Raw genomic sequence first — 23,917 nt, forward strand, 5'->3', positions numbered from 1 at the left:
TGGCCTCCGATGTGTGGTACAGCCAGGAGCAGATGGGTGTCCACTACCTTTGGAACATGATGAAAAAGATCAGCGAAGAGGTGATTACACTTAATGTCTATCGGCTAATAAAGACATGACAGTCTAATAATTTTGTATGAGACTAAATGATATTGTCTCCCTCCATCCCCAAAATATAATACATATCCTTATTATTACACCTTTCAGGTGGGTCTTTCGTGCATCTACACAAACCACAGCCTCCGAAGCACCACTGTAAGTCAGCTCTCGGACACCAGCCAAGAGAGCCGTCAGATAATGTCAGTGGTAGGCCATTGATGCAAGGGCAGATTGCCGGCTTACTGGGCTCCGTCACTGTGGAAGATATGAGAATTGAGCCATGTCTTGTTGTCCTCTAATGTCCCAACAAGCAGTGCCCTGACAAGCAGTTCCCATCATTGTTTTAGTAGCCTAAACCCAACCACACATACAGTAGGACAAAAGACACAGCTCTCGGTATACTTTAGAATTAATCAGACAGAAAGCAGTAGGAAAAGGTGTGCTTGGCAGACTGAATGACTTCTTAAGCACTTAGGACTTGGACCTGACTTGGAACTTGTTAGTCTTCACTTTTTGGTGTTGACTTCACAGCCAAAGCTTATTGTGACTTGCAAAACAATGACTGTCTGATCTCTGCGCACAGCTATCCCTGCCTATGTCCCCCCTATGAACTCTGTGCAGTATGAAAAGAAAATGACAGTAAACATATTCCAGGCTGCAATAATGTTTTCTCCAAAATGTTTTTTTATTGCATTTGGCAAACAGGGTTGCATGTCCATGTGGTCCAGTTTAGAACATTTTTGACTGCCATAATCTGTCATCATCTTTCACTCTAAAAAAATGAAAATGAGCTTCAGTTTGATGGTGTATACAATTATATAGCATGGACACCATAGGACTCTTTACACACAGTTCCCCAATTTTAGGACAATGCAGCAGAACAATGATACTTAATATCTAGACAAACTTTATCCAGTTTCTATAGTATGAAAAACAGTTGTCTCTCAGTTGTTGTCATAATCATGTCTGATTATGTAAAAGTGCATGCATGTTTTTTGCACATACAAGTTTCCTTGCCCACGTACATGTATGTGTATAAAAATATAGTGTAAGCATATATTTTGTTTAAACACGGTCTTCCTTTACATGTGTGAAAGTGTGATTACATGTTTACGCACGTGTTTCAGCTCTAATTTGAAACATGTTTGGAGGAAGTTCCTCTACATCTGAACTAACACTAACGTGGCCCTCTGAGACTCCGGCCCTCATTGGACCAACCTACAGTAATTACAGACTACCAGGCAGACCAGGCTGGCACTCCCACTCAGCGAGCCCAGCAAAAAGGGTTCTGCTGCAGGGGGGAGGAAGTGGCCTTACATGGGCACTCCTCTGGGTCTGTGGCCTGGAGCCCACCTTCATGGTTCACTGGAGCCACTGGCCTACAGCAACCTTACTCTGGGACTCTGTGAACACACACGCTGAGGTTATTGTATGGGTTCCCATTTCTAAATATGCTTTTCAGTGAATACAGAAAGAAGGGACAACCAATAGGAATGAGGGATGAGAGCAGTGCTGCCTCAAGCTCTGGCTCTGCGAAAGGTTACTGTAAATTGCAGGTTAGCATACTCTATATATATATATCATAACCATAACATTGGCAAATCAAATGGTCGGTCATCGGTTGGTCTGTCACTCCAACACTTTGATCAAGAGTGAAGGCATGAAATTTGGTACAAACAACATTAGTGTGCAAACTACACATAGAGAGCATGAGTGAAACCAGAACGTCTGGCTTCTGTTCCAGAAGTAAGAAAACCTCATTCAGAATCCCCCATTTTTTTTTGAAAAATGATCTAATATTGTTGCTTATTCAATATATTTTTAGCGGCAGTTAACAAACACCATTTCCCATAAGCCCTAGACTTTCTCAGGCTAAAACATCAAAGCTAGTCACAGCAGTCCATGAGCGAGTTGAGGCGTTGTGGCTAGCTCAGACATGTCTGTAATAACAGCAGAGAGGAGCAAATGCTATATAAGTTATTAGACGCTAGAGATTACAACCAGAAAGTTGGAAAAATGATTGCAGTAGAAAGCTTTGGTGAGTTTTATGGATACTACCCATACTGCTGTGTTTGTATTTTTTTCATGAGAAGTGAACGGTGATCTCCTGCAGCTAAATCCACTTTTTGCCATCTATCTCTCTAGCCATTCACCCAACTCATCACCTCCAAATATGGACATTTGTCACCTTACATAGACGTCATCTGAACTGCCTCACTTCTCCGGCTAATATTCATGTGTCTATCACAACAAATGATCCAAATTGACTTTCCATTGGTATAAATTTTAACACATTACGTGCCACAACCACTTAATGCAGTGTTAAGAGGTCGTGTTCATTTCATGTAGTTCACATAAGAACTTCAGTAGGCTAGATCAAGAGGTAATGATATATAGCACAACCACTTTCTCTCACTCTTCTGAGAGCTAAAATGTGATTGCTGTTTAGTCTTTGGAGCCATTTCTAAGAAAAACTATGGTAACCATAGTCCTCGGGGTGAAGAGCATTGTCATCCAGTATTTGATTGCATTATATTGAAAAGTGTTCCTAGTATTTTGTCCATGCCATTAACATACATGAGGGGGGCAAAATATTAGGGACACTTTTCGATATAATGCACTCCAGTATACCATGACCACCCACTACTACCTCAGTACTAAACATAAAGCAGAATTATCACCTTTCTGACAATGTCAACAAAAACTGAAAATGTATAAGCTTCATAAAAGTAGAATTTATGGCAGAGCTGTTGTATTGGATTGCATTAGATTGCACAGGTGTTTCTAATAAAGTGGCCGATGAGTGTAACTTAAATGCAAGGGCAGGTAATGCAGGCATGTTAACAAGTTATATTAAATGTTACATGTTACTGTGCTAGCTGGCAGTAAGATGCTACACATTACATGCTAGACATTAGCATGTTAACATATTGTATGTAAGTAAAATGTTAGCATACTAACAAGCTAAACAGTGCACGTTGCCTTTACTCCGGCACCACCTGCAGACCCAGCTTTCATTGTTTGCCCCACTAGTAAAAAGGATGTAAGAGTAAAGTTGTATCTTTAATTTTTATATATTTACACCTTTAACATTTGTTTATTTTGTGGTGTGTGGTAACATTAGCATCTTGTCCTTTGGGGAAGGGGACTACGTGTTTGATGGGAGTGAGAATGTACATAAAATTGCGTTACATTACAAAATAATAATAATAATAAATTTATTTAGTATAGCACCTACATAACACCCAAAGCAAGTGTTTATGGGCATGAACTAACATGCATCTCAACTGGTTTGAACTCTAGAGGGGAACACAGTCCATCATACTGAGCTAAAGTTAGATTTGTTTTCCTCTCATACTTCCAAAATCTCTGACCTGGCAGCAGGACAAATCACCAAACTGGGCATGTGTGAGTATAACCAAACCAAATACAGAAAATTTGGATCAGAGAGAATCAACAGTGTAGTGAGGGAGAAGAAAGAGGGAAGGAGGGGTAATGAGAAAGAGAGAACAAATGAAAGAAAGAAAAACATTGAGAGAAAGAACAGACAGAGTCTATTTTCAACATGTTTTCCATGTTTCAGCCTGTTGCTGCACAGATGATGAGATGTTTTCCATTAACTGGAACAAAGCTCCATGTTCCTCACCTTTTGTTTATAAGCGTTGGCAGTTCAGATCCTCTACATCGTCAGCAGAGGTTTGGCTCTGATATTTACTTCTGACAAGTACTTTAAAAAAAACTCCAGTATATAAACATTTATATCTATATATATTATAGATATCATAAACCAAACATCACTCTGTCGCCTCCAACTAAGTTCAGACTGCAACAGCTAGGCTTCTTACTGGTTTTAATAGACGACATCACATAACCCCAATCTTGGCATCTCTACAATAGCTTCCTGTTCAATTTAGAATTGATTTTAAGTTTTAATGATCACTTTTAAAGCACGTCTTGGTCTGGCTCTAAGCTACATAATAGAAATGTTGACCCATGAGCCAGTTTGCAGCCTTAGATCCTCAGATGGGATCCTTCTGGCCGTTCTAAAGTCGAGGCTTAAATGCAAAATATGTAATTTCTGCTGCTAGGTGTCTCTCAATCAATAATCAAAAAAATAACAAAATATGAAGTTTGATGACGTTGTGAAGTAGCATGGGATCATGGGAGTTCTTGTCTTCATTGTTAAACAACCAGCTTCTCCCGGTTAGGATTCCTTCAGGATGTTTTTACTGGGAGGTGAATTATTCGCAGAGGTCTCCTCCTCTCCAAAACAAACAGACTCAGTGATTAAAACTGGTAAAACACTGAATAAAGCAGTTTCATGTTAAAAATCAGTGTTTCTCTCACACTGAGGGGCTGCGAGCTGAGCTGCTGCTAATGTTTGCTCAACTTGTTTCTCTGACAATTTAAGATCCAGATGTTCAGCAGGTTTTTACCATAGCTGAATTATCCACAGAGGTCTCCTCCTCTCCAAAGCAAACAGACCCAGTGATTAAAACCAGTGGACATAGTGAATATAGCAGTTTCACGTTAAAAATCAGTTTTCTCTGATGCTGTTTGGTGGACACAGGATGTCTGGTAGGGGGCTCTGTGTGAGCCAATCTGCTGCTAACGTTTGCTCAGCTTGTTTTTCTGAACTTAAGATCCAGACGTCTGATGACTAAAATCCTTCAGCCAGTTAAAAGATATATAATGACCAAGAAAGTTAATCGTAAAGCGTGGCTTAAAACTGAATAAAAGTCAATTCATGACAGTTTCTGGCAGGCTACCACAATGCTACTATCTTGCATGCGTATACTCTCTGGTAGACGCCATTATGGTGGACAACCACAACACCAATGCATGCACACAAGATGATGATCATCTTGTGCACATATACTCTTTGGTAGAGGTGGTATGACGCCACTGACAGGCAACCAAATGAAACGGACCGTTACCTTGATTAAAATTAGGGATTTCTCTCGGTTTGAAAATTGTTGGAAACATTTGGGATAATGTAAATACACAACTCAACAAAATATATAACATATAACATTTTTAGACAATTTAATGTGGAATAGTTACATATTATAGCTTTAAATCTAAAGGTGACTTTTGTCATCAGGGCCTCTCAGCTTTGGAACAACCTGCCTGAGGGGAGAATCAGTTCTTTTAAATCATTTCTTAACTTAACCTTCATTTTGACTACTTTTGTTTAATCTTGTTTGGCTTCCTGTTGTTATATTGCCTTATGAGTATCCTGCTTTTGCTTTGTTTGTCAAAGCATAATTAAACTTATTGTTATTACATTACTTTTGACGTCACCACTATGTAAATGCACTAAAATTGGTAACTGAAATGACATTGGCAGGCAAGTCTATTTTAAACACCAATTGTCATTTTATGGACATAGTTGTGTGGAGTGTCGGACACGTAGTGTCTTTTTAAGTAACAAAAAAACAGAGGAAAATGGAGTAATGTAAGAACATTTATGAATCAGTACTGTTCTCTCACAAATACTGCAAATGCAGCCATTAGAGAGAACATTTGAATGTTTTCATCTCTGTTGGTCAGGAACACATCACAGCAGCCTTTGAAAAGCTATCTGTCCAGCACTAAATGTTGATGAGTTGAATGCAGGGTGGGTGAAGACAGCCAAAAACATGGGGGAAATGGGTCATACATTCTAAGTCCCAACACCAAAACAATTTAATTTATTCATAATTTGGACTACAATTGCCTTAAAACCTCTGAGATCCAGGCTGCATTACTAACTTTTATACTAATGATATACTGTATAATGTATCAACAGTTCAAAAATGTGTCTTTGATTGCGCTTTAGCAGATTATATTTTAAAGATTGGGAAGACCCTCCCTTCAGAAGCCTAAAAAACAGTCAAATATCACTATCTGCAGGAAATAAATGTGTCTAAGTCCAAAAAAAACATCAAACATACAATATTGACAACGTACATTAAGACCCAGAAAACCAAAGGAAATGTTTAAAAAGACACAAAATATACACCTGGGAGGAAAAATGAAGAAATTAATGATTATTAAAGTCCCCCCTACATTCATCTGCTAGAGAGGGAATGTTTTCAGTGTTCACCTAAAATCTGGGTTTAAGGCGTGTGTGGATTTGTGATATCACGACTAGTTTGGAGCCAATCATGGGCCAGTATTCAATTTGCACAAGTGTGATGTGAAAACTAGAAACCTGCAGTGCACATGAACTAGAATGGACTTTTCAGTGAAGCAGAAGACATATTTTGTCCAGCAGTTAAACTTCTGAAATGAACAATATTTTTATATTCATAGATTCTGGAATTAGGGAGAAGTTGTAAATCTCATTTTAACAAGATAACAAGATAATTGAACTTTCTTTGTGGAAAAAACATACCAGACACAAATTATTATTCAAAGTAAAGTATTTTACATACATCTTGAAACATGTCTGGAAGGGGTCTTTAATCATAATTATTTTATATTTATGATTACATACAACAGGACGTGGGACCCAGGTGAAGGTAGTTGAACACTGTGTCTACTGGACATGTTTTTGCACGTGTTTCATCCAGGGCAACAGTCTAAATTCATTTTACGTAATTTACATCAAACTTCATGCTGTTATGTGTTCATGTGCTGTGGCAGCCGTGTGTTTGTACTTCCATTTACTTACTGATTACTCTCTAAGACTGGTGTGTTAAAGTCCAGTATGAGTGTGAGGAACCAGATGCCTGCAGGGGTTGACATGAGAGTATTATAGTGAAAGAGAGAGAGAGACAGACAGAAACAGGCAGCTAAATATACTCTCTTAAATGTCAGGTCTGAGTCTGGACCTGTCAACAGTCAGAAGAGGGTTTGGGTGGATGCCACATAAATCTGCCAGCTACAACCACTGTGCATGTGTGTGGTATCCTGGTTTTAGGATAAGATGAAACTTTGCAGCATTAGTGCAGGTTGAGGTGAAGTTTATGTGTTTATGAAAGGGTTTTATCCACTTGTTCCCTTGCCACATTTTCACATTTGTCAGGAAATTGAAACCAGAAGACACCCAACAACCAAACACGGATAACACAAAACAGATCATGTGATTTGGGTGTTTTTATTATAATGTGATTATGTGATTTAGGTGTGACCATCTGGGAATTTTGGATTCCATATTGAAACATGGTGTATATAACTTTTTCCCTTAAGCTCTATAATTTAAGATCTGAACTTTTTTTTCCCAAATAAGGTCTTACATTCCCTATTGGATTCTATGCTATTTGGTGTTTAATCTTTTCAGTGTTTGGATTTTCTTGCAGATTAGAACTTGTGCACACATGTTAAGAAGATCTACATTTATTAGTCATTCTTTCTCTACTTTCCATCACATTAATCTGTTGATTGACAATTATGCAGTTTTTATTATTATGCAGGGCAGAGTGAAAGCTTTTCAGGGATTAGTCCTCCTGAACCCTAGACAGAGACGTATTAGTTGGTCACGCTGTAACTGTGTTTATAGAATAAACTCGGCATGTTAAAGTTTCATTAGAGGAAACACTGTTTTTTGTTGGTGGATTTTATTGGGTTTTTCCATTTTATTTGATGCTGCGCTGGCTCCACGAAGCTACTATTTTAATCGCTGATGGCTTTCTCGCTGGGCTTTGTTCCACTTACTGACAGAGTTTTTGCAAAGCTTGTAAAAATCTTTTTCAAAGAGCTCAAGAAGATCCGAGGAGAGAGGGAGGGAAAAATGAGGCAAGAAGACATGAAAAGGATCCACATCATCAGTTAAAACTCCTTTGACACACTGTAGATGCTGTTCAGCTACAGTGTGTTTGCATGCATTAAAAACTGTTCCTTGATTTTTTAAGATAAGAGGGGTGCAATTTGATAGTATTTGGGTTCTACTTATAACATTTGCAAAGTATATATGCACTTTTTATCTTTTTTGGTTTATGTTGTAATCATCACACATTACATATTGTTATCCCTTTATGACTTGTCTGAGTGAGTCAGGTCTCACATTATATTTTTAAAAAACCTTGACAGAGTTGTCTGTAAGAAGGCATGTTAAAGGTGTGGATTTATAGATTGTGTGCAGTACCTGCAGTTAACCACTAGATGGGGCCATTTTTTATTTCTGGATTTAAATTTTCATTTGGTGTTCATTTCTCCTCATGGGAAATCCTCATTGTTTTTGGCTTGTATGCTCTTTGCCAGCAGAGGGCAGCATCCTCCTCTTCAGTTCTAGGTTGCAGTAATAACATGCAGTTATAGGCTGAATAAATAATAATGTCAGAATCTATTGTCTTAAAAATATGAAATATGATATGATAAAGTAAATAACCCAATTTATTTTTGTCATGTTGTCATTGTGAACATATGTCTCACAAAAAAAACCACAATATTTCTTCACATTATGAAGTTTAAAGAAGTATGAAGGGACTTTTTGACTTATTGGAAAGTTTTTTTTTCTTAGGTGAATTTTCCACCATCAGTCTGATCTTTTTCCTCTCTGCTTGTTTGTGTTAATCAGTGCTGAAGATCATGGGGAAACACCTTTAAGAAGAACACCGAACCGAACAAGAACATGGAAATGTGGGATCAAATCCCAGCCAGGACAAAGGAAATCTGACAAACAATAAACAACAACAGGTAGGTCACAACAATACTACAAAACCACAAATCTCTCATTATTTCTCTTTAATCAAGCTTTATTCATGCTTTGATACTTAACAAACATGATGATTGATGTAAATGTTGTACATGAACATGTTTGCAAACTCATTTTTACCGTCTTAACATTAATCTGGTGAAATACTGATAATGAAATTAAGATATGATGGACTCACCTGTAAGAAAGATTGATGACTTTATAGTCTAATATTTGCAGTTTTTAATTTAAGACATAATACGTGTTTTAAAGGACCTGCAGACATCATTTCCAATGCCTCAACTACTCACTGAGAGGAGTTTACTATCAGCTGTGTAACATCTCCTAAAGAATAAAATAATAATCTATGAACTTTTCAAATCTCTGGGGTTCACATCTAACTTGTGTTATGTCTAGACTACTCAAATACTTGATTAAAGTTTGAGGAAGGTGTTAATTCTGGATAACCCATCCTGTCTGGTGTTTCAAGCCAGCATTGACCTCTAACCACTGTCTTTTCCTGGCCTTAACCAAGTACTTTGAGTTGCCTAAACCAGTGGTTCCCAATCTGCTACAGAAAAGATATTTATTTGTCACAACTTTCTCTGATTTTTGATTCTTTCTTGGCCTCTAAAATTATTGAAATGAAATAGTCTGAGAAGGGAAACTTACTCTCCTATTGAACTGCTTGCAATTTATAGTCATGCATGCTGTGATGGGGGTGGGGGGCTAGTCGCGTATACAGTATACTGTATTTTGCTTTGTACTGAGAGATCAAAAGCAAATAAGGTTGTGAACCTCTGGCAGAAACAAGTTCATAACAATGTATCATGCTTTAGCTGGCAGAGGTTTACACTGGTATACTGTAGGACAACAAATGACAAACATTAACAGTTGCCAGTTATTTTCGTTTTCAATTAATTGTTTTGTTTATAAAATGTCAGAAAACATTGAAAAATGCCTGTGTTGTGTGACCAACACGACAAAATCCAAAGATATTCAGTTTACTATCATGTGTGACACAGAAAAGTTTCAAATCCTCACATTTGAGAAACTGGAACCAACAAAAAAAAAATTATTCAAGTATCAAAATAGTTATCAATTAATTTTCTGTTGAATTGACTAATCAATTAATCGATTAATTGTTGCAGCTCTCTAATGAACATTCAGAAATTTTCAATAGACACATTTCTTTGTTATGTTGAAAGACACATACTCCCAGCAGCATTTCATATATGTATAGCATATATTTGCTATATTTAAGTCAGTTGTAAATGAGGAACTGATGCCTCAAAAATATTTTTACTTTTAATAGAAGGTAGAGTCTAAGCTAAACTTTTCACAGGGTAACAAGGGGATTTTTTCTGAAAAGTTTTTTTTAATGCTTTGAGCTCCAAACAAATGAATTCACCTCCATTATAAGCAGATGACAGCAGAATTCTTAGAATTCTTATATTCTATCTGTATGACTGGATATCACGAGGAAAGTTGAGAAGATCTGGGAACTATGGGTGAACTGACCCTTTAATGCCATGTGCAGTAAAAGTTGCAAGACAAAGACAAAAAGAAAGAAGGGATGCACTGAGAAAAAGGGGAGGAAAAAACTTTCGGAAAAATGAAAGTTATTGAGGCAGAAGAACGGGCAGAAAAAAAATGTCAGAAAGAGAAGAAAGAGAAAGAGAGAGCTGAAAGAGGAGAGAATCAACTAGACAACAGAAAGGAAGAGATGAGTCAGACGCAGAGCGACAACGACTCTGAGTGAGAGTCGGTTCTATTCGCTGGTTTGGTTCAACATGTTTCCTGTCAGTGATAATAATAGCGCTTTGTGTTCCTCTCTGTGAGAAGCGTGGGAGGAGGAGCAGTGATGTGACACGTGGGATGGCCATTGTTACTGTCACTACAGGGGAAACAGCAACATCCCTTTTAATCCACATATGTATTTACACACATTTTATTTTACCCATTTGTTTTATGCTTTTATGATTATTTTATGGGTTGGATATTATGTCTGTTATACTGTGCTTAATGTGTTGTGTGCTTTCTGAGTGAGTGGTTTTACTATTTTTGTCTTGTTCTGTTTCAGTTTCTTTTTCTCAAGAAGATAAATTCCAATGAATCATGTTGATATGGCAATAAAGTATTGAATCTTGAATTACACAAACACTGTCTCTCTGCACTGACACGCAAATAGACACATTTATTTTTAAGCAACTTCTTTGGAATTCCAGATGGCTCAATTTTTTCCAAAACATAGTTCATTTACAGTAGAAATATATAAATACTGGTAGAAAAAAATGACAAAAAATGAACTGAACCCACATGTTTTGCATCATTTATAGTCACATCAAAACTACAAATGTTGTGTGGGTCCAGAGTAGGCTGTTTTAGGAAGACCATGTTTAGACCATCTGACAGTGTGGTCACTGCAGAAAGAAGAGGAGCTTTGCATTCATTGGCCGAAAACGCCGCTGTGAGTTAAACTTGTAACATTTTTGTAGTGATGACTGGCTAGCAAGTCAAAAGTGGAAGATCATGGGTTATGCCACAAGGCACAAAGAGTCACAAGATGAACTATTCAATATAAAAAGACAAAATCAAACAACATGGAGAGGAAGGTGAGCACTGTTACCAACACAGAAAGCTATGAAGATAACCAAAAGAATCCAACAAGTGTCATTACAGGCAAAGAACAGTGATATGTTCATAGCTAACCTGTTTGGTGTGGTTCAAACGTACCCTGGTGGGTTGTGTTTGGTTCAATTCATTTAGGATGGTGTGAAAGCTGTCAATCACACACCAAACTAAACAACCATATAAGATTGATTTTTTTTTAAAATATTCATCCCCACCAAGACATGTTGTGTGAACAACACAACTTCCTGTTGAGTAAGGTCAGATTTTCTAAAGGTCTGATGTTGTGCTCACTGACAGCTGTTTACCTTGGTTGGAGAAACAATCGGCCAATCAGAGCTTTGTAGGCGGGATTAAGGATGAGGACATTGTTTCCCTACATTGATAACTGGCTACCTAGCAACAGAACAATGGCCCCAAATCTGGATGGATGAGATCAACACAGCTGAACAAGTTGTTGTGAGTTTCACGCAAATCAAACATATTACTTTGAATATCTTTAAAAACATTAACTGCTTCTAGCCGCTTCTGTGTCAAATAAGAGGAGCAGGAATACATCACTTACTACTGATTGGTTAGTGCAAAACAGAAAAACCCCAAACTCAGAGTCACAATCAATATTTTAATATTTGATTGATACTGAAAAATTAGACTGTCTGGAATTCAGTTTCATGCTGTTATTAACTCAGCATAAGTTAATCATTACTTTTCTTTTATATTTTTACATGTATGTGTACAATACGTGCATGCATGAACCTACATATCCTATAACAACAAACAGATGGACGGATCAATGAAGGCTTCGGAAGTCAGAATGACTTACATTTGTACTCTAAACACAGGAAGTTCTGTGTTTATTTTGGTGCAACATCTTTTTTCTGCATGGAAACACAGACACACAGCTATACACACAAATACATACATCAGCCTTTCTCCCCCCACCCACAGTAATGACCTTCAGACGACTAAGTTGGCACTAAATATACCTTAAACATTTAGAAACCACATATGAAACTCATCCAGACCTCATTACTTACAGTTATGTCAAAGTGTTTTAAATCTTTTGGTAACTGAAGGTGATTTTAAAAAGATGTTGCCAAATTTCCCTTAATTTGAACTTTGGTTTTTTTATGTTTGCTCAGTCGGAGGGGAAATTATGCTTATTAAGATACCTTTGATTTTCCATTCAATGTTCTACTTGCTCTTTCTTCAATTTAATCCATTTGAAAGATTTTACCTGAATTTACAGTTGGAGCTTCTTGCTAACTAAATAACCAGCATCAAGAGAGTGTACAGGATGTTATGGAGTGTTGTAAGATTGGAGATGCTTTGAATCAAACAAAGAGAGTTCCAGGATGGTCAATGGTCCAGCAAAGAGACACCTGAGAGAAAAGAGAGGACAAGTAGGAGAAAATAGGGAAGGAGAGAGGGATAAAAGAGAAGGAGAAGAAAGAGGAAGGGGGACACAGCTCAGACGCTCATGTGCTTGTGAACAACAAACAGAATTACAGTAGCGCCCCCTATGGGTAGAATTGTATCAAATGTTACACACTTTTGGAGTGTGGGTTTATGTACAATTTCCCAAATTTGGTTGCAATCAAATTTAGCATTGAAGCGTTATGGCCCGTTAAGTGCATCAGGCCACGCCTTCAAAAATTTGGTAACCAATTACAGACAAACAAACTCATAAGTTTTATTCATGACGTATTAGCCAAAATGTAAGACACAATGTAATAACGGACCACATGGTGGCTCTGTACCATGTTTTAATATGTCAAGCATTTCCACATAAGACACCTGTCCATGAAGGATGAATACTTCAGCACTTCTAGTTTTTGAGATATCAACATTCAAACATTCCTCCCATAGACTTTCCATTGTAATTTTTAATATTTTAAACAAAATGGAATTTGCTAGAAAGAGGAAAATTAATAGCATAGATATCCCTAAAGAGCGGAACATTTTGATGTTTGAATGGTTTCTGTAACTGAAATTATGCAGTTAGCAATCAAAAAATGTATGGAAATATAATAAATAAAGCTTTAAAGAACAAAAGTGTGAATGCATTCACACTAATAATCAATGATTTTGTCAGCAGGACAGACAAGGTTTTAATTAGTAAAGCTTAGTAAATTAATTGAGATGAAGACCAACCCATCAGGAGGATAATGGTAACAGGTACAAGGCCATGAAGTAATCAATTAAAACCAAGTAATTGAAGGTTAAGGCAAATAGAGTTTTAAGTTTAGATTTAAAGGACTCAACAGAGACAGACTGTCTGATGTCAGCAGGGAGATTATTCCAGAGAAAGGAGGCCCGCTAGGAAAAAGCCCTGCTGACTTCTTTTTAACTCTAGGGACACACAGGAGCTCTGCATTCTGAGAGCGGAGAGTTTGGAATGGAATATAAGGTTTAAAGAGATCAGACCGGTATGATGGGGCATGCCCATGTAGGACAAGTACATACTGTACAAGTCAGCAGAGGCATCTTAAAGTCTGATCTTAGGGATTTCCCTGGACAGAGGTGTTGCGTGGTGCGTGTGTGGTGCAGTGTACACAGTTTGTGCATGTACCTTTAGAGTGTCATACACATAAGTGAAAAAAATCATGATTTTACAGATGAAAGTGTCCATAGGGATTTAAATTTTATACCAAGATGGAACAAAAAGATAAAAAATAAAGATGACTGATGACAGTGTTTATTTTGTAGGCCTGGGATGCTAATCTCCCGATTTGATACTATCACGACACTTGGGTGCCAGTTCCATTAAGAATTGATTCTCAATTCAAAACAGATTCTTGAAATGATTCTTGAAGGAAAGTGGGCACTATTTTAAGTATCTTGCTCCAGTATACTGTGTGCCAAACTATTCACTACATTGTGAAACAGAACTGACAGATAAGATACATGGTCCGCAGCCTTTTCATTTTAAAAAGTTAACTGCATTAATCAATTAATTAACGTAAAAGCATCTTGCAGTCTCCTGCCTGTATGAGATAACAAAATGAAGGGGAGTACTCCACTGTGTTATTAAGAACAGCCTCTCTGCTGCACCATCAGCTCCAGGAAAAAACATCACTGTCCCACATGCTGAGGTGGCAGGGTTTTTGAGGTGAAACAGATTGAGCACAGAGTTATTTTCTTCACCTCAGAGTTGGTTTAAGATGTTTAATGCTGCAGTGTGTGTTGGTCAGCTGGTCTCAGTTGTTACTGCTGATCGCTGCTCTGCTCCGTTAATGTTATTCTCTGAGTGACAGCGTAGAAAGTTCACAATATACTTCACATTCATCTCACAAAGGTAAATATTGAGTCATTAAATCAAAACATGTTTGCAACCATTGCCGTTTTTGAAGATGAATTACAAGATAACTCTAGCATGTGCATGCTGTAGACTGTCCGGGTGCTGCACTGGCCTCGCTGTTGAGTTTTGACTTTTTTGTTCGGTCCACATCACATGCTGGAATTTTCAACAAATGCGGCAGCCAGTAATATAACATTCAAGTGACAAAGCCCTTCAGTGGCTGTGGTAATTATGACAGGAGCAAAGGAAGAAATTAAGTGACATTATTATAGAGCCCATGTAGAGTGGTTGGATGGGTCAACAAAATGTGATCTTTCCCTGAACCTAATCAAGTGGTTTTTTGTGCCCAAACCTAACCAAACTTTAACCATAGCGTTGTCACATCATGAAACATTACAAATCACAGTGAGACACAGACAAACTATGTCGCTCTGCTGATAGGGGCATCAGATCAAAAAACTGTAGTACATATGGACCAATGATGTAGTTTAGCATTTTATTTGGAGGACTCATAAGTTTTTTGGGAAAGTTTTCAAAAGAAAACCTGTCCCAACATCCTCAAGCAACCCAGACAGGAGGTCAAAAATATACAGGAATTGCTTGTATAGCATGACACTCTCCTCTATGGTGCAAAAAATAAAAAAAAATAAAAACATTAGCTTTAGTTTCCTGTTTAATCTTATGGCATTCATGATTTCACTCTGACCTGTTTAGTGAATAAAAGAACTTTCCATACTAAAATTAATGATAGGTAACAAAAATCGTCTGAAATCATATACATACGGAGGCAGTCTCTAAACAAGAAGATATGTTCAGTGAAATGTCAGTCTCATAAAATCCCATCATTTGGTGAACAATGAGAAACCTGAGCAGTTTCTATAACCGCCTAGACTCCTACCTACAGTACCTCCAAACACCACCTAGCTCCCCACATATGTACCACATTTGCACATTCACCCACAATTTTTTTACATCTACATCCTGTGTCCCTTCTTCTGAGGAAAACAGAAATATGCAAATCAGTCATAACTTGGTAAGTCCCACACAGAAATTGTAAAAGATTGTTTCACTAAATCAAGCAACTATATATTTGCATTTTGTTTTGCCACGTTAGAAACTGTCATCACAGCAGCAGCGATACCCCTTAACCCCCTAAACAGGAAGGAAGAGGTGCACACTGACTTTATTCCCATGACAGTCTATTTGAACACTCAAGATAGGAAACTTAACGGAGTACTGCTTGTAGAGGTGATAGTTAACAGAATATCTAGCTACATCCACATCTCTTATTTAAAATCTCTGCATGGTTGAGCTACTACCATATTTTTATTGTGCATTCTTTTCATATACTTCAAATCAATCAATGTGTATAAATATACAGTATATATTTAGAAACAGTTTTTTTAACACTTGGATGATACATAAAGACTAAATTCAGTGGTTTTCCATAAGACAGGAACAAAATGGTAAATGGTAATGCATTACTTTGACTTAATAGTGTTAAAATGATTGTAGTAGTGGTGGTTAGTGGCAGTCCACCTAACACATTCTTTCACCTAAAGTTTTGATTTTAGATTGGATGTTGCTTTAGTTCCTTGTTCACTGGATTTGTGTTGACTTTGACATCCCCCAACTTTTGAGCACCAACCACCTAAATTGAAAGTAGCGATAAAATTTGATTTATTTCCTATATATAATTTATTGTTATACCTTTGGAGAGTTGTGTACTGTCGTGCACTGACAAGACGAGTCTTATCTATTAGGAAAATACATCTTCTTAATTACAGTTAATTGCAACTTGTTATAGCACTAGCAGTCTGTGAACATATTTTATAGGACAACAGATTGCTTCTGTTCCGTTGATTCATTCACAAGAATTATTTTAACTTGAGTTTTGTAATTAAACTAAATAATTCATAAGTAATTTCTCACACTTACAATGCCAAAATGTTTTGTGTAATGTAATTGTTTTGCTCAAGACACTTTGCTAGCTGTATGAGCAAAAACATGGTGAGCTCTGCATTAGCGTATATTAAAGAGGACATATTATGCTTTTTGTGATTTTCTGTTATTTATACACTGTTATGATGTTGGATATCTATGCTAAACATAGTCAAAGCCCAGGCTTCAACCTGCTCAAAAAAAAAAGTTTGGCCATAAACCATTCTGTAGACTTTGTTGCTAAGGTTGTTGCTATGGTTTTTCCCATACTGTAAAAAATATGGACGTAGTCACCGTGACATCACCCATCGGTTTGTGAACTGCCATTTTGAAGCCTCGAGTTTAGCGATTTGACCATCGCCATCTTGGATTTGACCCTCACCATGTTTGATTTTTGGAGCCAGAAATGACCATATTTGAACAAGAAGGTGGAGCTGACCATGGCGCTAGCTGCTGGCTTGGTTAGCACGGTGCATTTACAATTTATAGTTAACAGTGACGCTAATGCTAATTTCCACTAGCGCAAAACAGGCCTAAAACCATTAAAACAAAATGTACTCACTGAGAAAACTGAACATCCAACTCCATAGAGGATCTTTTATCCCAACCAAACGCTAGACGAGACTTTTTTAGGTGACTAAAATGTTACAATTAACTTTCATAAACTGAAAACACACTGTAAAATAGTAGCAGCTATGCCTATACTCTGTGAATCTGTTACGCTATGGTTATGTTACGTAATCAACGTTGTCGCTGTGGTACCAACTTGTCAATCACAAAATAGCCATGCCCTAAAGCGCACCCTGCTTTATCATCTATTTCACTCTAAATGGGGCCATAATTTACAAAATGAACATGATCCTGTATTGAAAAAGACTTGATACTAGCGATTGAGACCATAAATTCGTTACGAAAGGGGATCATAAGTCAAGTGAGAAGTAGGGTCATTTTCTTATAAACTTCCATACAGTCGGACTTCTTTTTGCAGCCAGTGGAATTGCCACCTGCTGGCCATTAGAAAGAATGCAGGTTTAAGGTACTTCCGCAGTGGTTTCACGTTTCAAACTGGGAGCTATCCGCTTGGTTTTTCCATGTGTTGTTCGCATTTTCCACTCTCATACTGTATTTCAGATCAGATTTTGGCTCAAGACATGTACAGATGTATTTGAGAAGTTGACATTTCGAGTAAAGAACAAGTAAAAGTAGTGAAATCCTACTACTATAGTTTGTTTCAAAAGTCTTCTGAGGGGCAGCTTCCAAGAGCTGGTCAGTCAGAACAGAGTGAGCTCAGGAGGGGGCCTTAAAGAGGCAGGAGCTAAAATGGTCTATTTCAGACAGAGGCTGAACTGATTGGCTGCATAAAGGGTTAGTATGAGTTAAATAAGGAGTTCTTTGAACTGTAAATCATACAACGATATTCCAGTAAAAATATAGACCTGGAAATTTGCATAATATACACTTTAACATCAACAACTAGATAAATAATTGGGCTTTGCTATATTTGCAGTAAATAAATAGGACTCTCGTATGGAGATATTAGCTTAAATTGACAACCCACCAAAAAAGTAAGTTGCCAAGGTCTGCGTTTTTGGAATTTCCCTCAGTAAGGATGAAAGTAAGCACTAGTGTGCACTCTATCTTGCTCTCCCATCAAGGCTCATGGCCACAGCAGTGAAAGTTCCGCACTGAAGACATGACTAAATAAAACTGAGAGTCTTGTGGGTTGCTGCTTCTGAGGCAGTAAGGTTCATACAGTACAGTGGCATAGACAGGCAGATATTACTGCAAATTTGCAGGAAATGTAATGACTGGTTGTATATCCATGTGCTGTGTCTACCCTGGTTTAATGGGTTGGTTCTGTTGTGTAGCTGGGATGCTATTTTTGAAATGGAAGAGCTAACATAAAAGAGGTCTGGAACCACAACATTTAACAGGGATCGCCAGTAGCACTGAATCATCAGTATTCTCTTTCAAAGACAACAAGATAAGTCCAAATACAGCAGACAGGTAAACTTTCTCAATAAAATAACGGGATTATGAATGTGATTTGGAGCTGCAGTCTGCTCTTCCATTTTGCCATTCTTGTGGTCCTTTTATTGCTCAAACATTTCTAAAACAGCTGTGGTCTGCATGCTGTATGGGCGTGTACATAGTTTTCTCTCAAAGTCTCTTGCTTTTGGGTAAACCAAGCAGCTACAGAAGGGCAGGAGTTTTAACCCAGCAAGTGTCTTTTCTGACCTGAGGGAATTTCTATCATCTCATGTTTGCACATCCAGGCAAAGGTATTTAAGGGAATAGTTCAATATTTTGGGAAATATGCTTATTCACTTTTTTACAACCATTAGATGAGAAGATTGGTAGCACTCTCATGTCTGTATGCTAAATATAAAGTTACCACCAGCAGCTAGCTAACTTAGCTCAGCATAAAGACTTGAAGCAGGAGGAAACAGCTAGCCTGGCTTTGTTCAAATGTTACAAAATCTACCTGGTTTATGGTGTCTGGTTTCACTTGTTAACAACCCTTTACAAATATGTAACACAATGAAAATAGCTATTTAGGCTAAACTTCCATTTATCTGGTGTGAATACATAGCTAGCAATAATCATCTTATGTTTGTGAATGCTCCAAAGTTGGAATAAAAAGTTCAGCCATTCTTCTCATTAAAGTCCAATTGAAATCACATTTAGTCATCCTGTTTTGCAGTCAAAAAATACTGTGTCAATATGTTTGTTTAATTTATTGTTAATAGATTTTATTATTAAAAGGAAGACAAAAGGACATTTGGGAAAATATCAGAAAAACTTTTTTTCATAACTTCTGGCAGGATGCTAGAGTTGTGGTGTTACACTGTACAGAAAGAGAGGCAAAGTAAACAACAAGGCGACATGTAGCTACACATTGTAGCTACATGTCGCCTTGTTGTTTACTTTGCCTGCCCGTTGTTTTGCCTGTTGTTTTTTCCTGCCCGCATTCCATGAAGACCTGCCCTACTCTGCCTCTGATTGACAAGTACTTGTTGTCTTCATTGGTTAGGTTGGTTAGGTTTAGGCATGAGGAATGAGATGGTAAGGGTTATGCTGCAATCCATTGTACACAGAACTAAAAAAATTACCTCCGACACAGAAAAGTGCAATGAAACGGTCATTCAAGCTGGAATTCCAAGTCGGAAACAAGGGCAATATCCATGTAGCCCAAATTTGCCAACAGAGACATACCTGACGTCACAGCATTATGGCAGCGCACACACAGGGTAGGTCTTTGCAAAGTGCAGGTGGGAAAAAAAATGATGCCTACATGTCATGGACAGACGGTGTGCTGTTAGCAGTGGTATTTAAAGAGTAATAGACGACCACACCAGCATCTACACAGACCAAAGTGACATTTTTTAGGTATGTTTACATGCTGTTTAATGTGCTGCTGCTGAGCAGCTAATTAACTATCTAGCCTGCTAACTGACATTAGCGGTGCACCTTTCACCAGTGAATGTTTGTTTAGTGGCTCGTTGAACAAGCTATGGTGCAGGACAAGACTTGTGTTCTTGTTTGTAAGATATGTAAGAAGGAGACTTCAGCAGGAAAGTTAATGTGGCTTATGTGTTGTGTAGCAGGTTGCTTTCTGGCTGTTGGTCAGTGACTGCCTATATTAGGATGCTGACATTACGCCTTTATGCAAATATGGCTTAAAATGAAGTACAGTCATTGTAGGAGAAGTAGTTCTGTATCTATGTAGACAGAGAACTAATAATATTCTGACAGATCAATGGAAAGACTGGGGGTGTAATCATGAAACCTATGAAACATGAATTCTGTGTTTTTAAGCAGAACACAACACATGGTTTACAGAGCAGATATGTATGCTGTAGAAGGAAAAAAAAACTTTCAGTTTTCGGAATTTCAGTTAAAGGAGTAGGTCACATTCATGTTCCCCAGAAGATGAACCCTTTTGATTTTAATGACCTCATGACCTTTCCTGTAGTGCCACCTTCAAAACAAACGTTGCATTTGTACCCCTGCTGTAAGGCTGTCTGTCTTTGTGCTGATGTTTTTTCTAGTCACCACATTTAGGTCTAGTTTGTTTATATAACAGCAGGCTTTAGGTTAATTAGTGTGTGGGTTTTTTTTATTTATGACATAATTGCAGCCCAGATGTGAGGAGAGGGAGCGGTCCATCTACACTGTAAAGGGGAAGTTAGTCGTGCAGTTCGGGCTGCAGTCATACAGCCAGTGAAATTTGATACATGTACACAATGTTGTCACAGTTTAGTCATTTCTGTTTGGGATTCAAGCAACTTATGTACCAAAACCCTGCAAAGTAGTGTTAATATAACACCATAAAACTGTTCATATAGCCGAGGGGTGTTGTTTAATGGTTTATGCTGTGAAGCAGAGCCATGTTTCCTCTTATTGCTTTGTATGTCTGCTTGTCTGTATGAGTGCTGTAGCCAGTTTCTCTTGTGGTTGAAGGGAGGGTGACATGACACTTCATTCAGTAGCTGTGAAACACCACGCCAGGAAGTGAACTGGGCTGACGCGACGCTCTGCAGGACTCAAAGCACCGATGACACAGATACAGACAGAGGAGCAACTCAGCTGACGCAGCACTCGATGGGTAAGTTTAATTAAACATTATAACTACAGTTGATCCAAGATGTGCATTTTATGGATAGTTTGGCTTTTCAAAGACTATTATTAGGGCTGGCTGCATGGCTGCTTGGTTTATTTGATTCGTAACTCATACAAACGGTGCAGCTGTCTACAGAAATGAAAGTCATTCTGATCACTTTTTCTAGTTTATTTGCTCTTACTAACTCAGTGTTGTGTAATTATGTAAGACAGACCGAAGCCAAAGCTTACAGGTGAAGGTAAAAAGTCAGAACCCTCACCATTTGATCTATGCAGAGGACATGGATATAAAGAAGCAGTATATTCTGTATTGCATGTCAGACTTGTTAGCCCTGGGGTTACAGTATATTGTAAGAAAAAATGCAGCATCAGACCATTAGCTCTTACCAATATAAGACTTATCAGATGTTTACTATAGAGATACATACAAATTTACTAGAACAGGCAACAGAGAGGTAACATTTATGCATTATTGTTCAAATTCAAACAAGATGTTTCACTTTTACATGAGAAAAAGACTTGAGGATAAGTTTAATACAGTCATCTCAGATGAACTTCCCTAAATCCAAGGCAGTATAGGAAAGCGCGGTTAATATCACCCTAAATTTTGATACAGTCGCATTACCAGCTTCCTACCTGTAGCCCACATAATAATGTTAGCTAATGATATGCTCTTACCAATCAATAAGTCAATCAATCAAACTTTATTTAGACAGCACCTTTCAAAAAAAATCAAAAGCATCAAATGTGTGTCATGTATCTGTTTGAACACATGCTAAACTCTGCTGTGATAGTAGCACAACTGTGGTGTTATAGCTGTGTGTGAGTCTGTCTCGCAATCTCATGGCTTTTTTTTTATTGACTAGTTCGTCGTAAAAAGGTCATTAACCCTGTTTACTATGTTTGAACACAGGACTTCTGGTTTATGTGGCGCCTTGTAAAGCCAGTTAGAACACCATCATATATGTGCTAGTAGGGATGTCCAATGTTCTTCATGTGAATCTAACTATAAAGGAATGTCTGTCTGTTTGTCCTTCACTTTTCTCGACAACCGTTCATCCAATCGACTACTTGGTGAATGTATTGCTGAGCACCCAAGGAAGTGCAGTGTTAAGTGTGAAGTTGTTTGGACATGCAACACATTTTATATTAATAAACAAGCAAACAGCGGGGGCCGTTTGATATAAATACACACATCACAGCATGGTGGGGCTTCTGGGCTCTGACTTCCTGAGCAGGACAAAGGCACGCAACCTGCTTTGTTAAAATGCCCAAAAGAGACGAATGAGCAGATCCAGTAAAACTAGACAATAGGAGCAGCCTCTCTGCTGCACCATTCAGTCCAGGAAAAGACATCGCTGCCCAACACGCTGAGCGGGTGCAGGGTTTTTGCGTTATTTTCTTCTTATTTTCTGTTCTCTTTTCTTTTTCTCAGCTCAGAGTTGATTTAAGTTGTTAAATGCTGCAGTGAGTGTTGGTCAGCCTGTCTCGTTCATAACTGTTGATTGCTGCTCCGCTCTGCTAACATTAGTCTCTGAGTGATGGCATAAGAAGTTCATAATAAATTTCACGTTCATCTCGCAAAGGTAATTGTTTGCTCATTAATCAAATTAGGCATGCAACCGCTGCAAGCGTCAACGCAACGCAGTTGAGTTCTGCCTTCTTCGTTCTGTCAACATCACATATCTGGGCATTGACAGGAGGAACTGATAACTCGTAGGTATACGATTCTGATGGATTGGACTATTTGGAACCGATTCCCATCCCTACCCTCAACATGGCATCTTATTTCAGTGAATCATTAAGTATCACTTCAGGTCAGGAGCACTGTACCATATTAATCACACCTACAAACACACAGTGTGTATGCTTCACACTTACACACTCACCCTCTTTCTACTGACTTGGAAGGAAGACAGTGTCCACCATTAAGTGACTTTGAAAGTGACAATGTATGGCTCTAGGTTTTGTTCCTGAAACTGTATTTACTTACATAAACATTCATAAACATCGTTAGTGATGCTAGATGACCTACTTCCCAATAACCTGTGTAAGTCATGCAAATTGTGAAGGACAGCAAGCTGTGATTGGTTAGGGTCTACCGTGTACTCTGTCTTTGCTTAATCTGACCCAGTGACCATCTCAAAAGGCTAAAATATTATGTTGTCTGGTCTTTGCATAAAGACAAGAAGGGGATTAAAGTCAGTAAGTCAATGAAACCCTCTTTCTGTTACTTTCAACTGTCTGTGGTCACTCTGAGGTTTGTGTGTGTGCAACAATGCAGGTGTTCATTGACTAAGACTTTCTATTTCTGCTGCAAGACAAATGCATGACTATAGATTGATTCGACAGAAGGTCACAGAAGACTAACTTGCTAACTAAGGCTCACCTATTAATTACATATCTAGATACATATTCCACAATCCAATACAAAAACTATACAGATTCATTTGTAATAATATAATATTCTGCAATAAAAAGTAATAAGTGTGTAAAAGTTTTTCACTAAAATGCTGCTGACTGCATATTTTTTTACCTGAGTCTCTGGGTCCATGTCATCCCTCTGAATTTGATATTTTCAATAACTCTGTATGGACTCATGTCTCTGTAAATAAAAACAGCTTATGGCTTCAACCAGGAGGAGCTAGCTAGGGGTCAGTTGGAAATAGCATCAGCAGTCAGCTGACTTTTCTGTCATTGCC

The 23,917-nt window shown here is 38.0% G+C and overlaps 1 protein-coding gene across 5 annotated transcripts in view; it reads left to right on the forward strand.

Moving 5' to 3' along the window:
• The window catches only part of sh3bp2 (SH3-domain binding protein 2), a 95,103-nt gene that overhangs the window by 46,238 nt on the left and 24,948 nt on the right, over nucleotides 1–23,917 (forward strand). For 4 of the 5 annotated variants that reach the window (XM_044333355.1, XM_044333356.1, XM_044333352.1 and 1 more), the window contains 2 exons: nucleotides 8,603–8,721; nucleotides 21,057–21,201. The gene's annotated coding sequence lies outside the window, so the exon portion shown is untranslated. Of the gene's footprint in view, nucleotides 1–8,602; nucleotides 8,722–18,791; nucleotides 18,875–21,056; nucleotides 21,202–23,917 lie in introns of those variants that run through there. The other variant, XM_044333357.1, reaches the window with a different exon arrangement.

This window comes from Thunnus albacares, chromosome 18 (genome assembly GCF_914725855.1).
Source record: "Thunnus albacares chromosome 18, fThuAlb1.1, whole genome shotgun sequence".
Lineage (NCBI taxonomy): Eukaryota > Metazoa > Chordata > Actinopteri > Scombriformes > Scombridae > Thunnus > Thunnus albacares.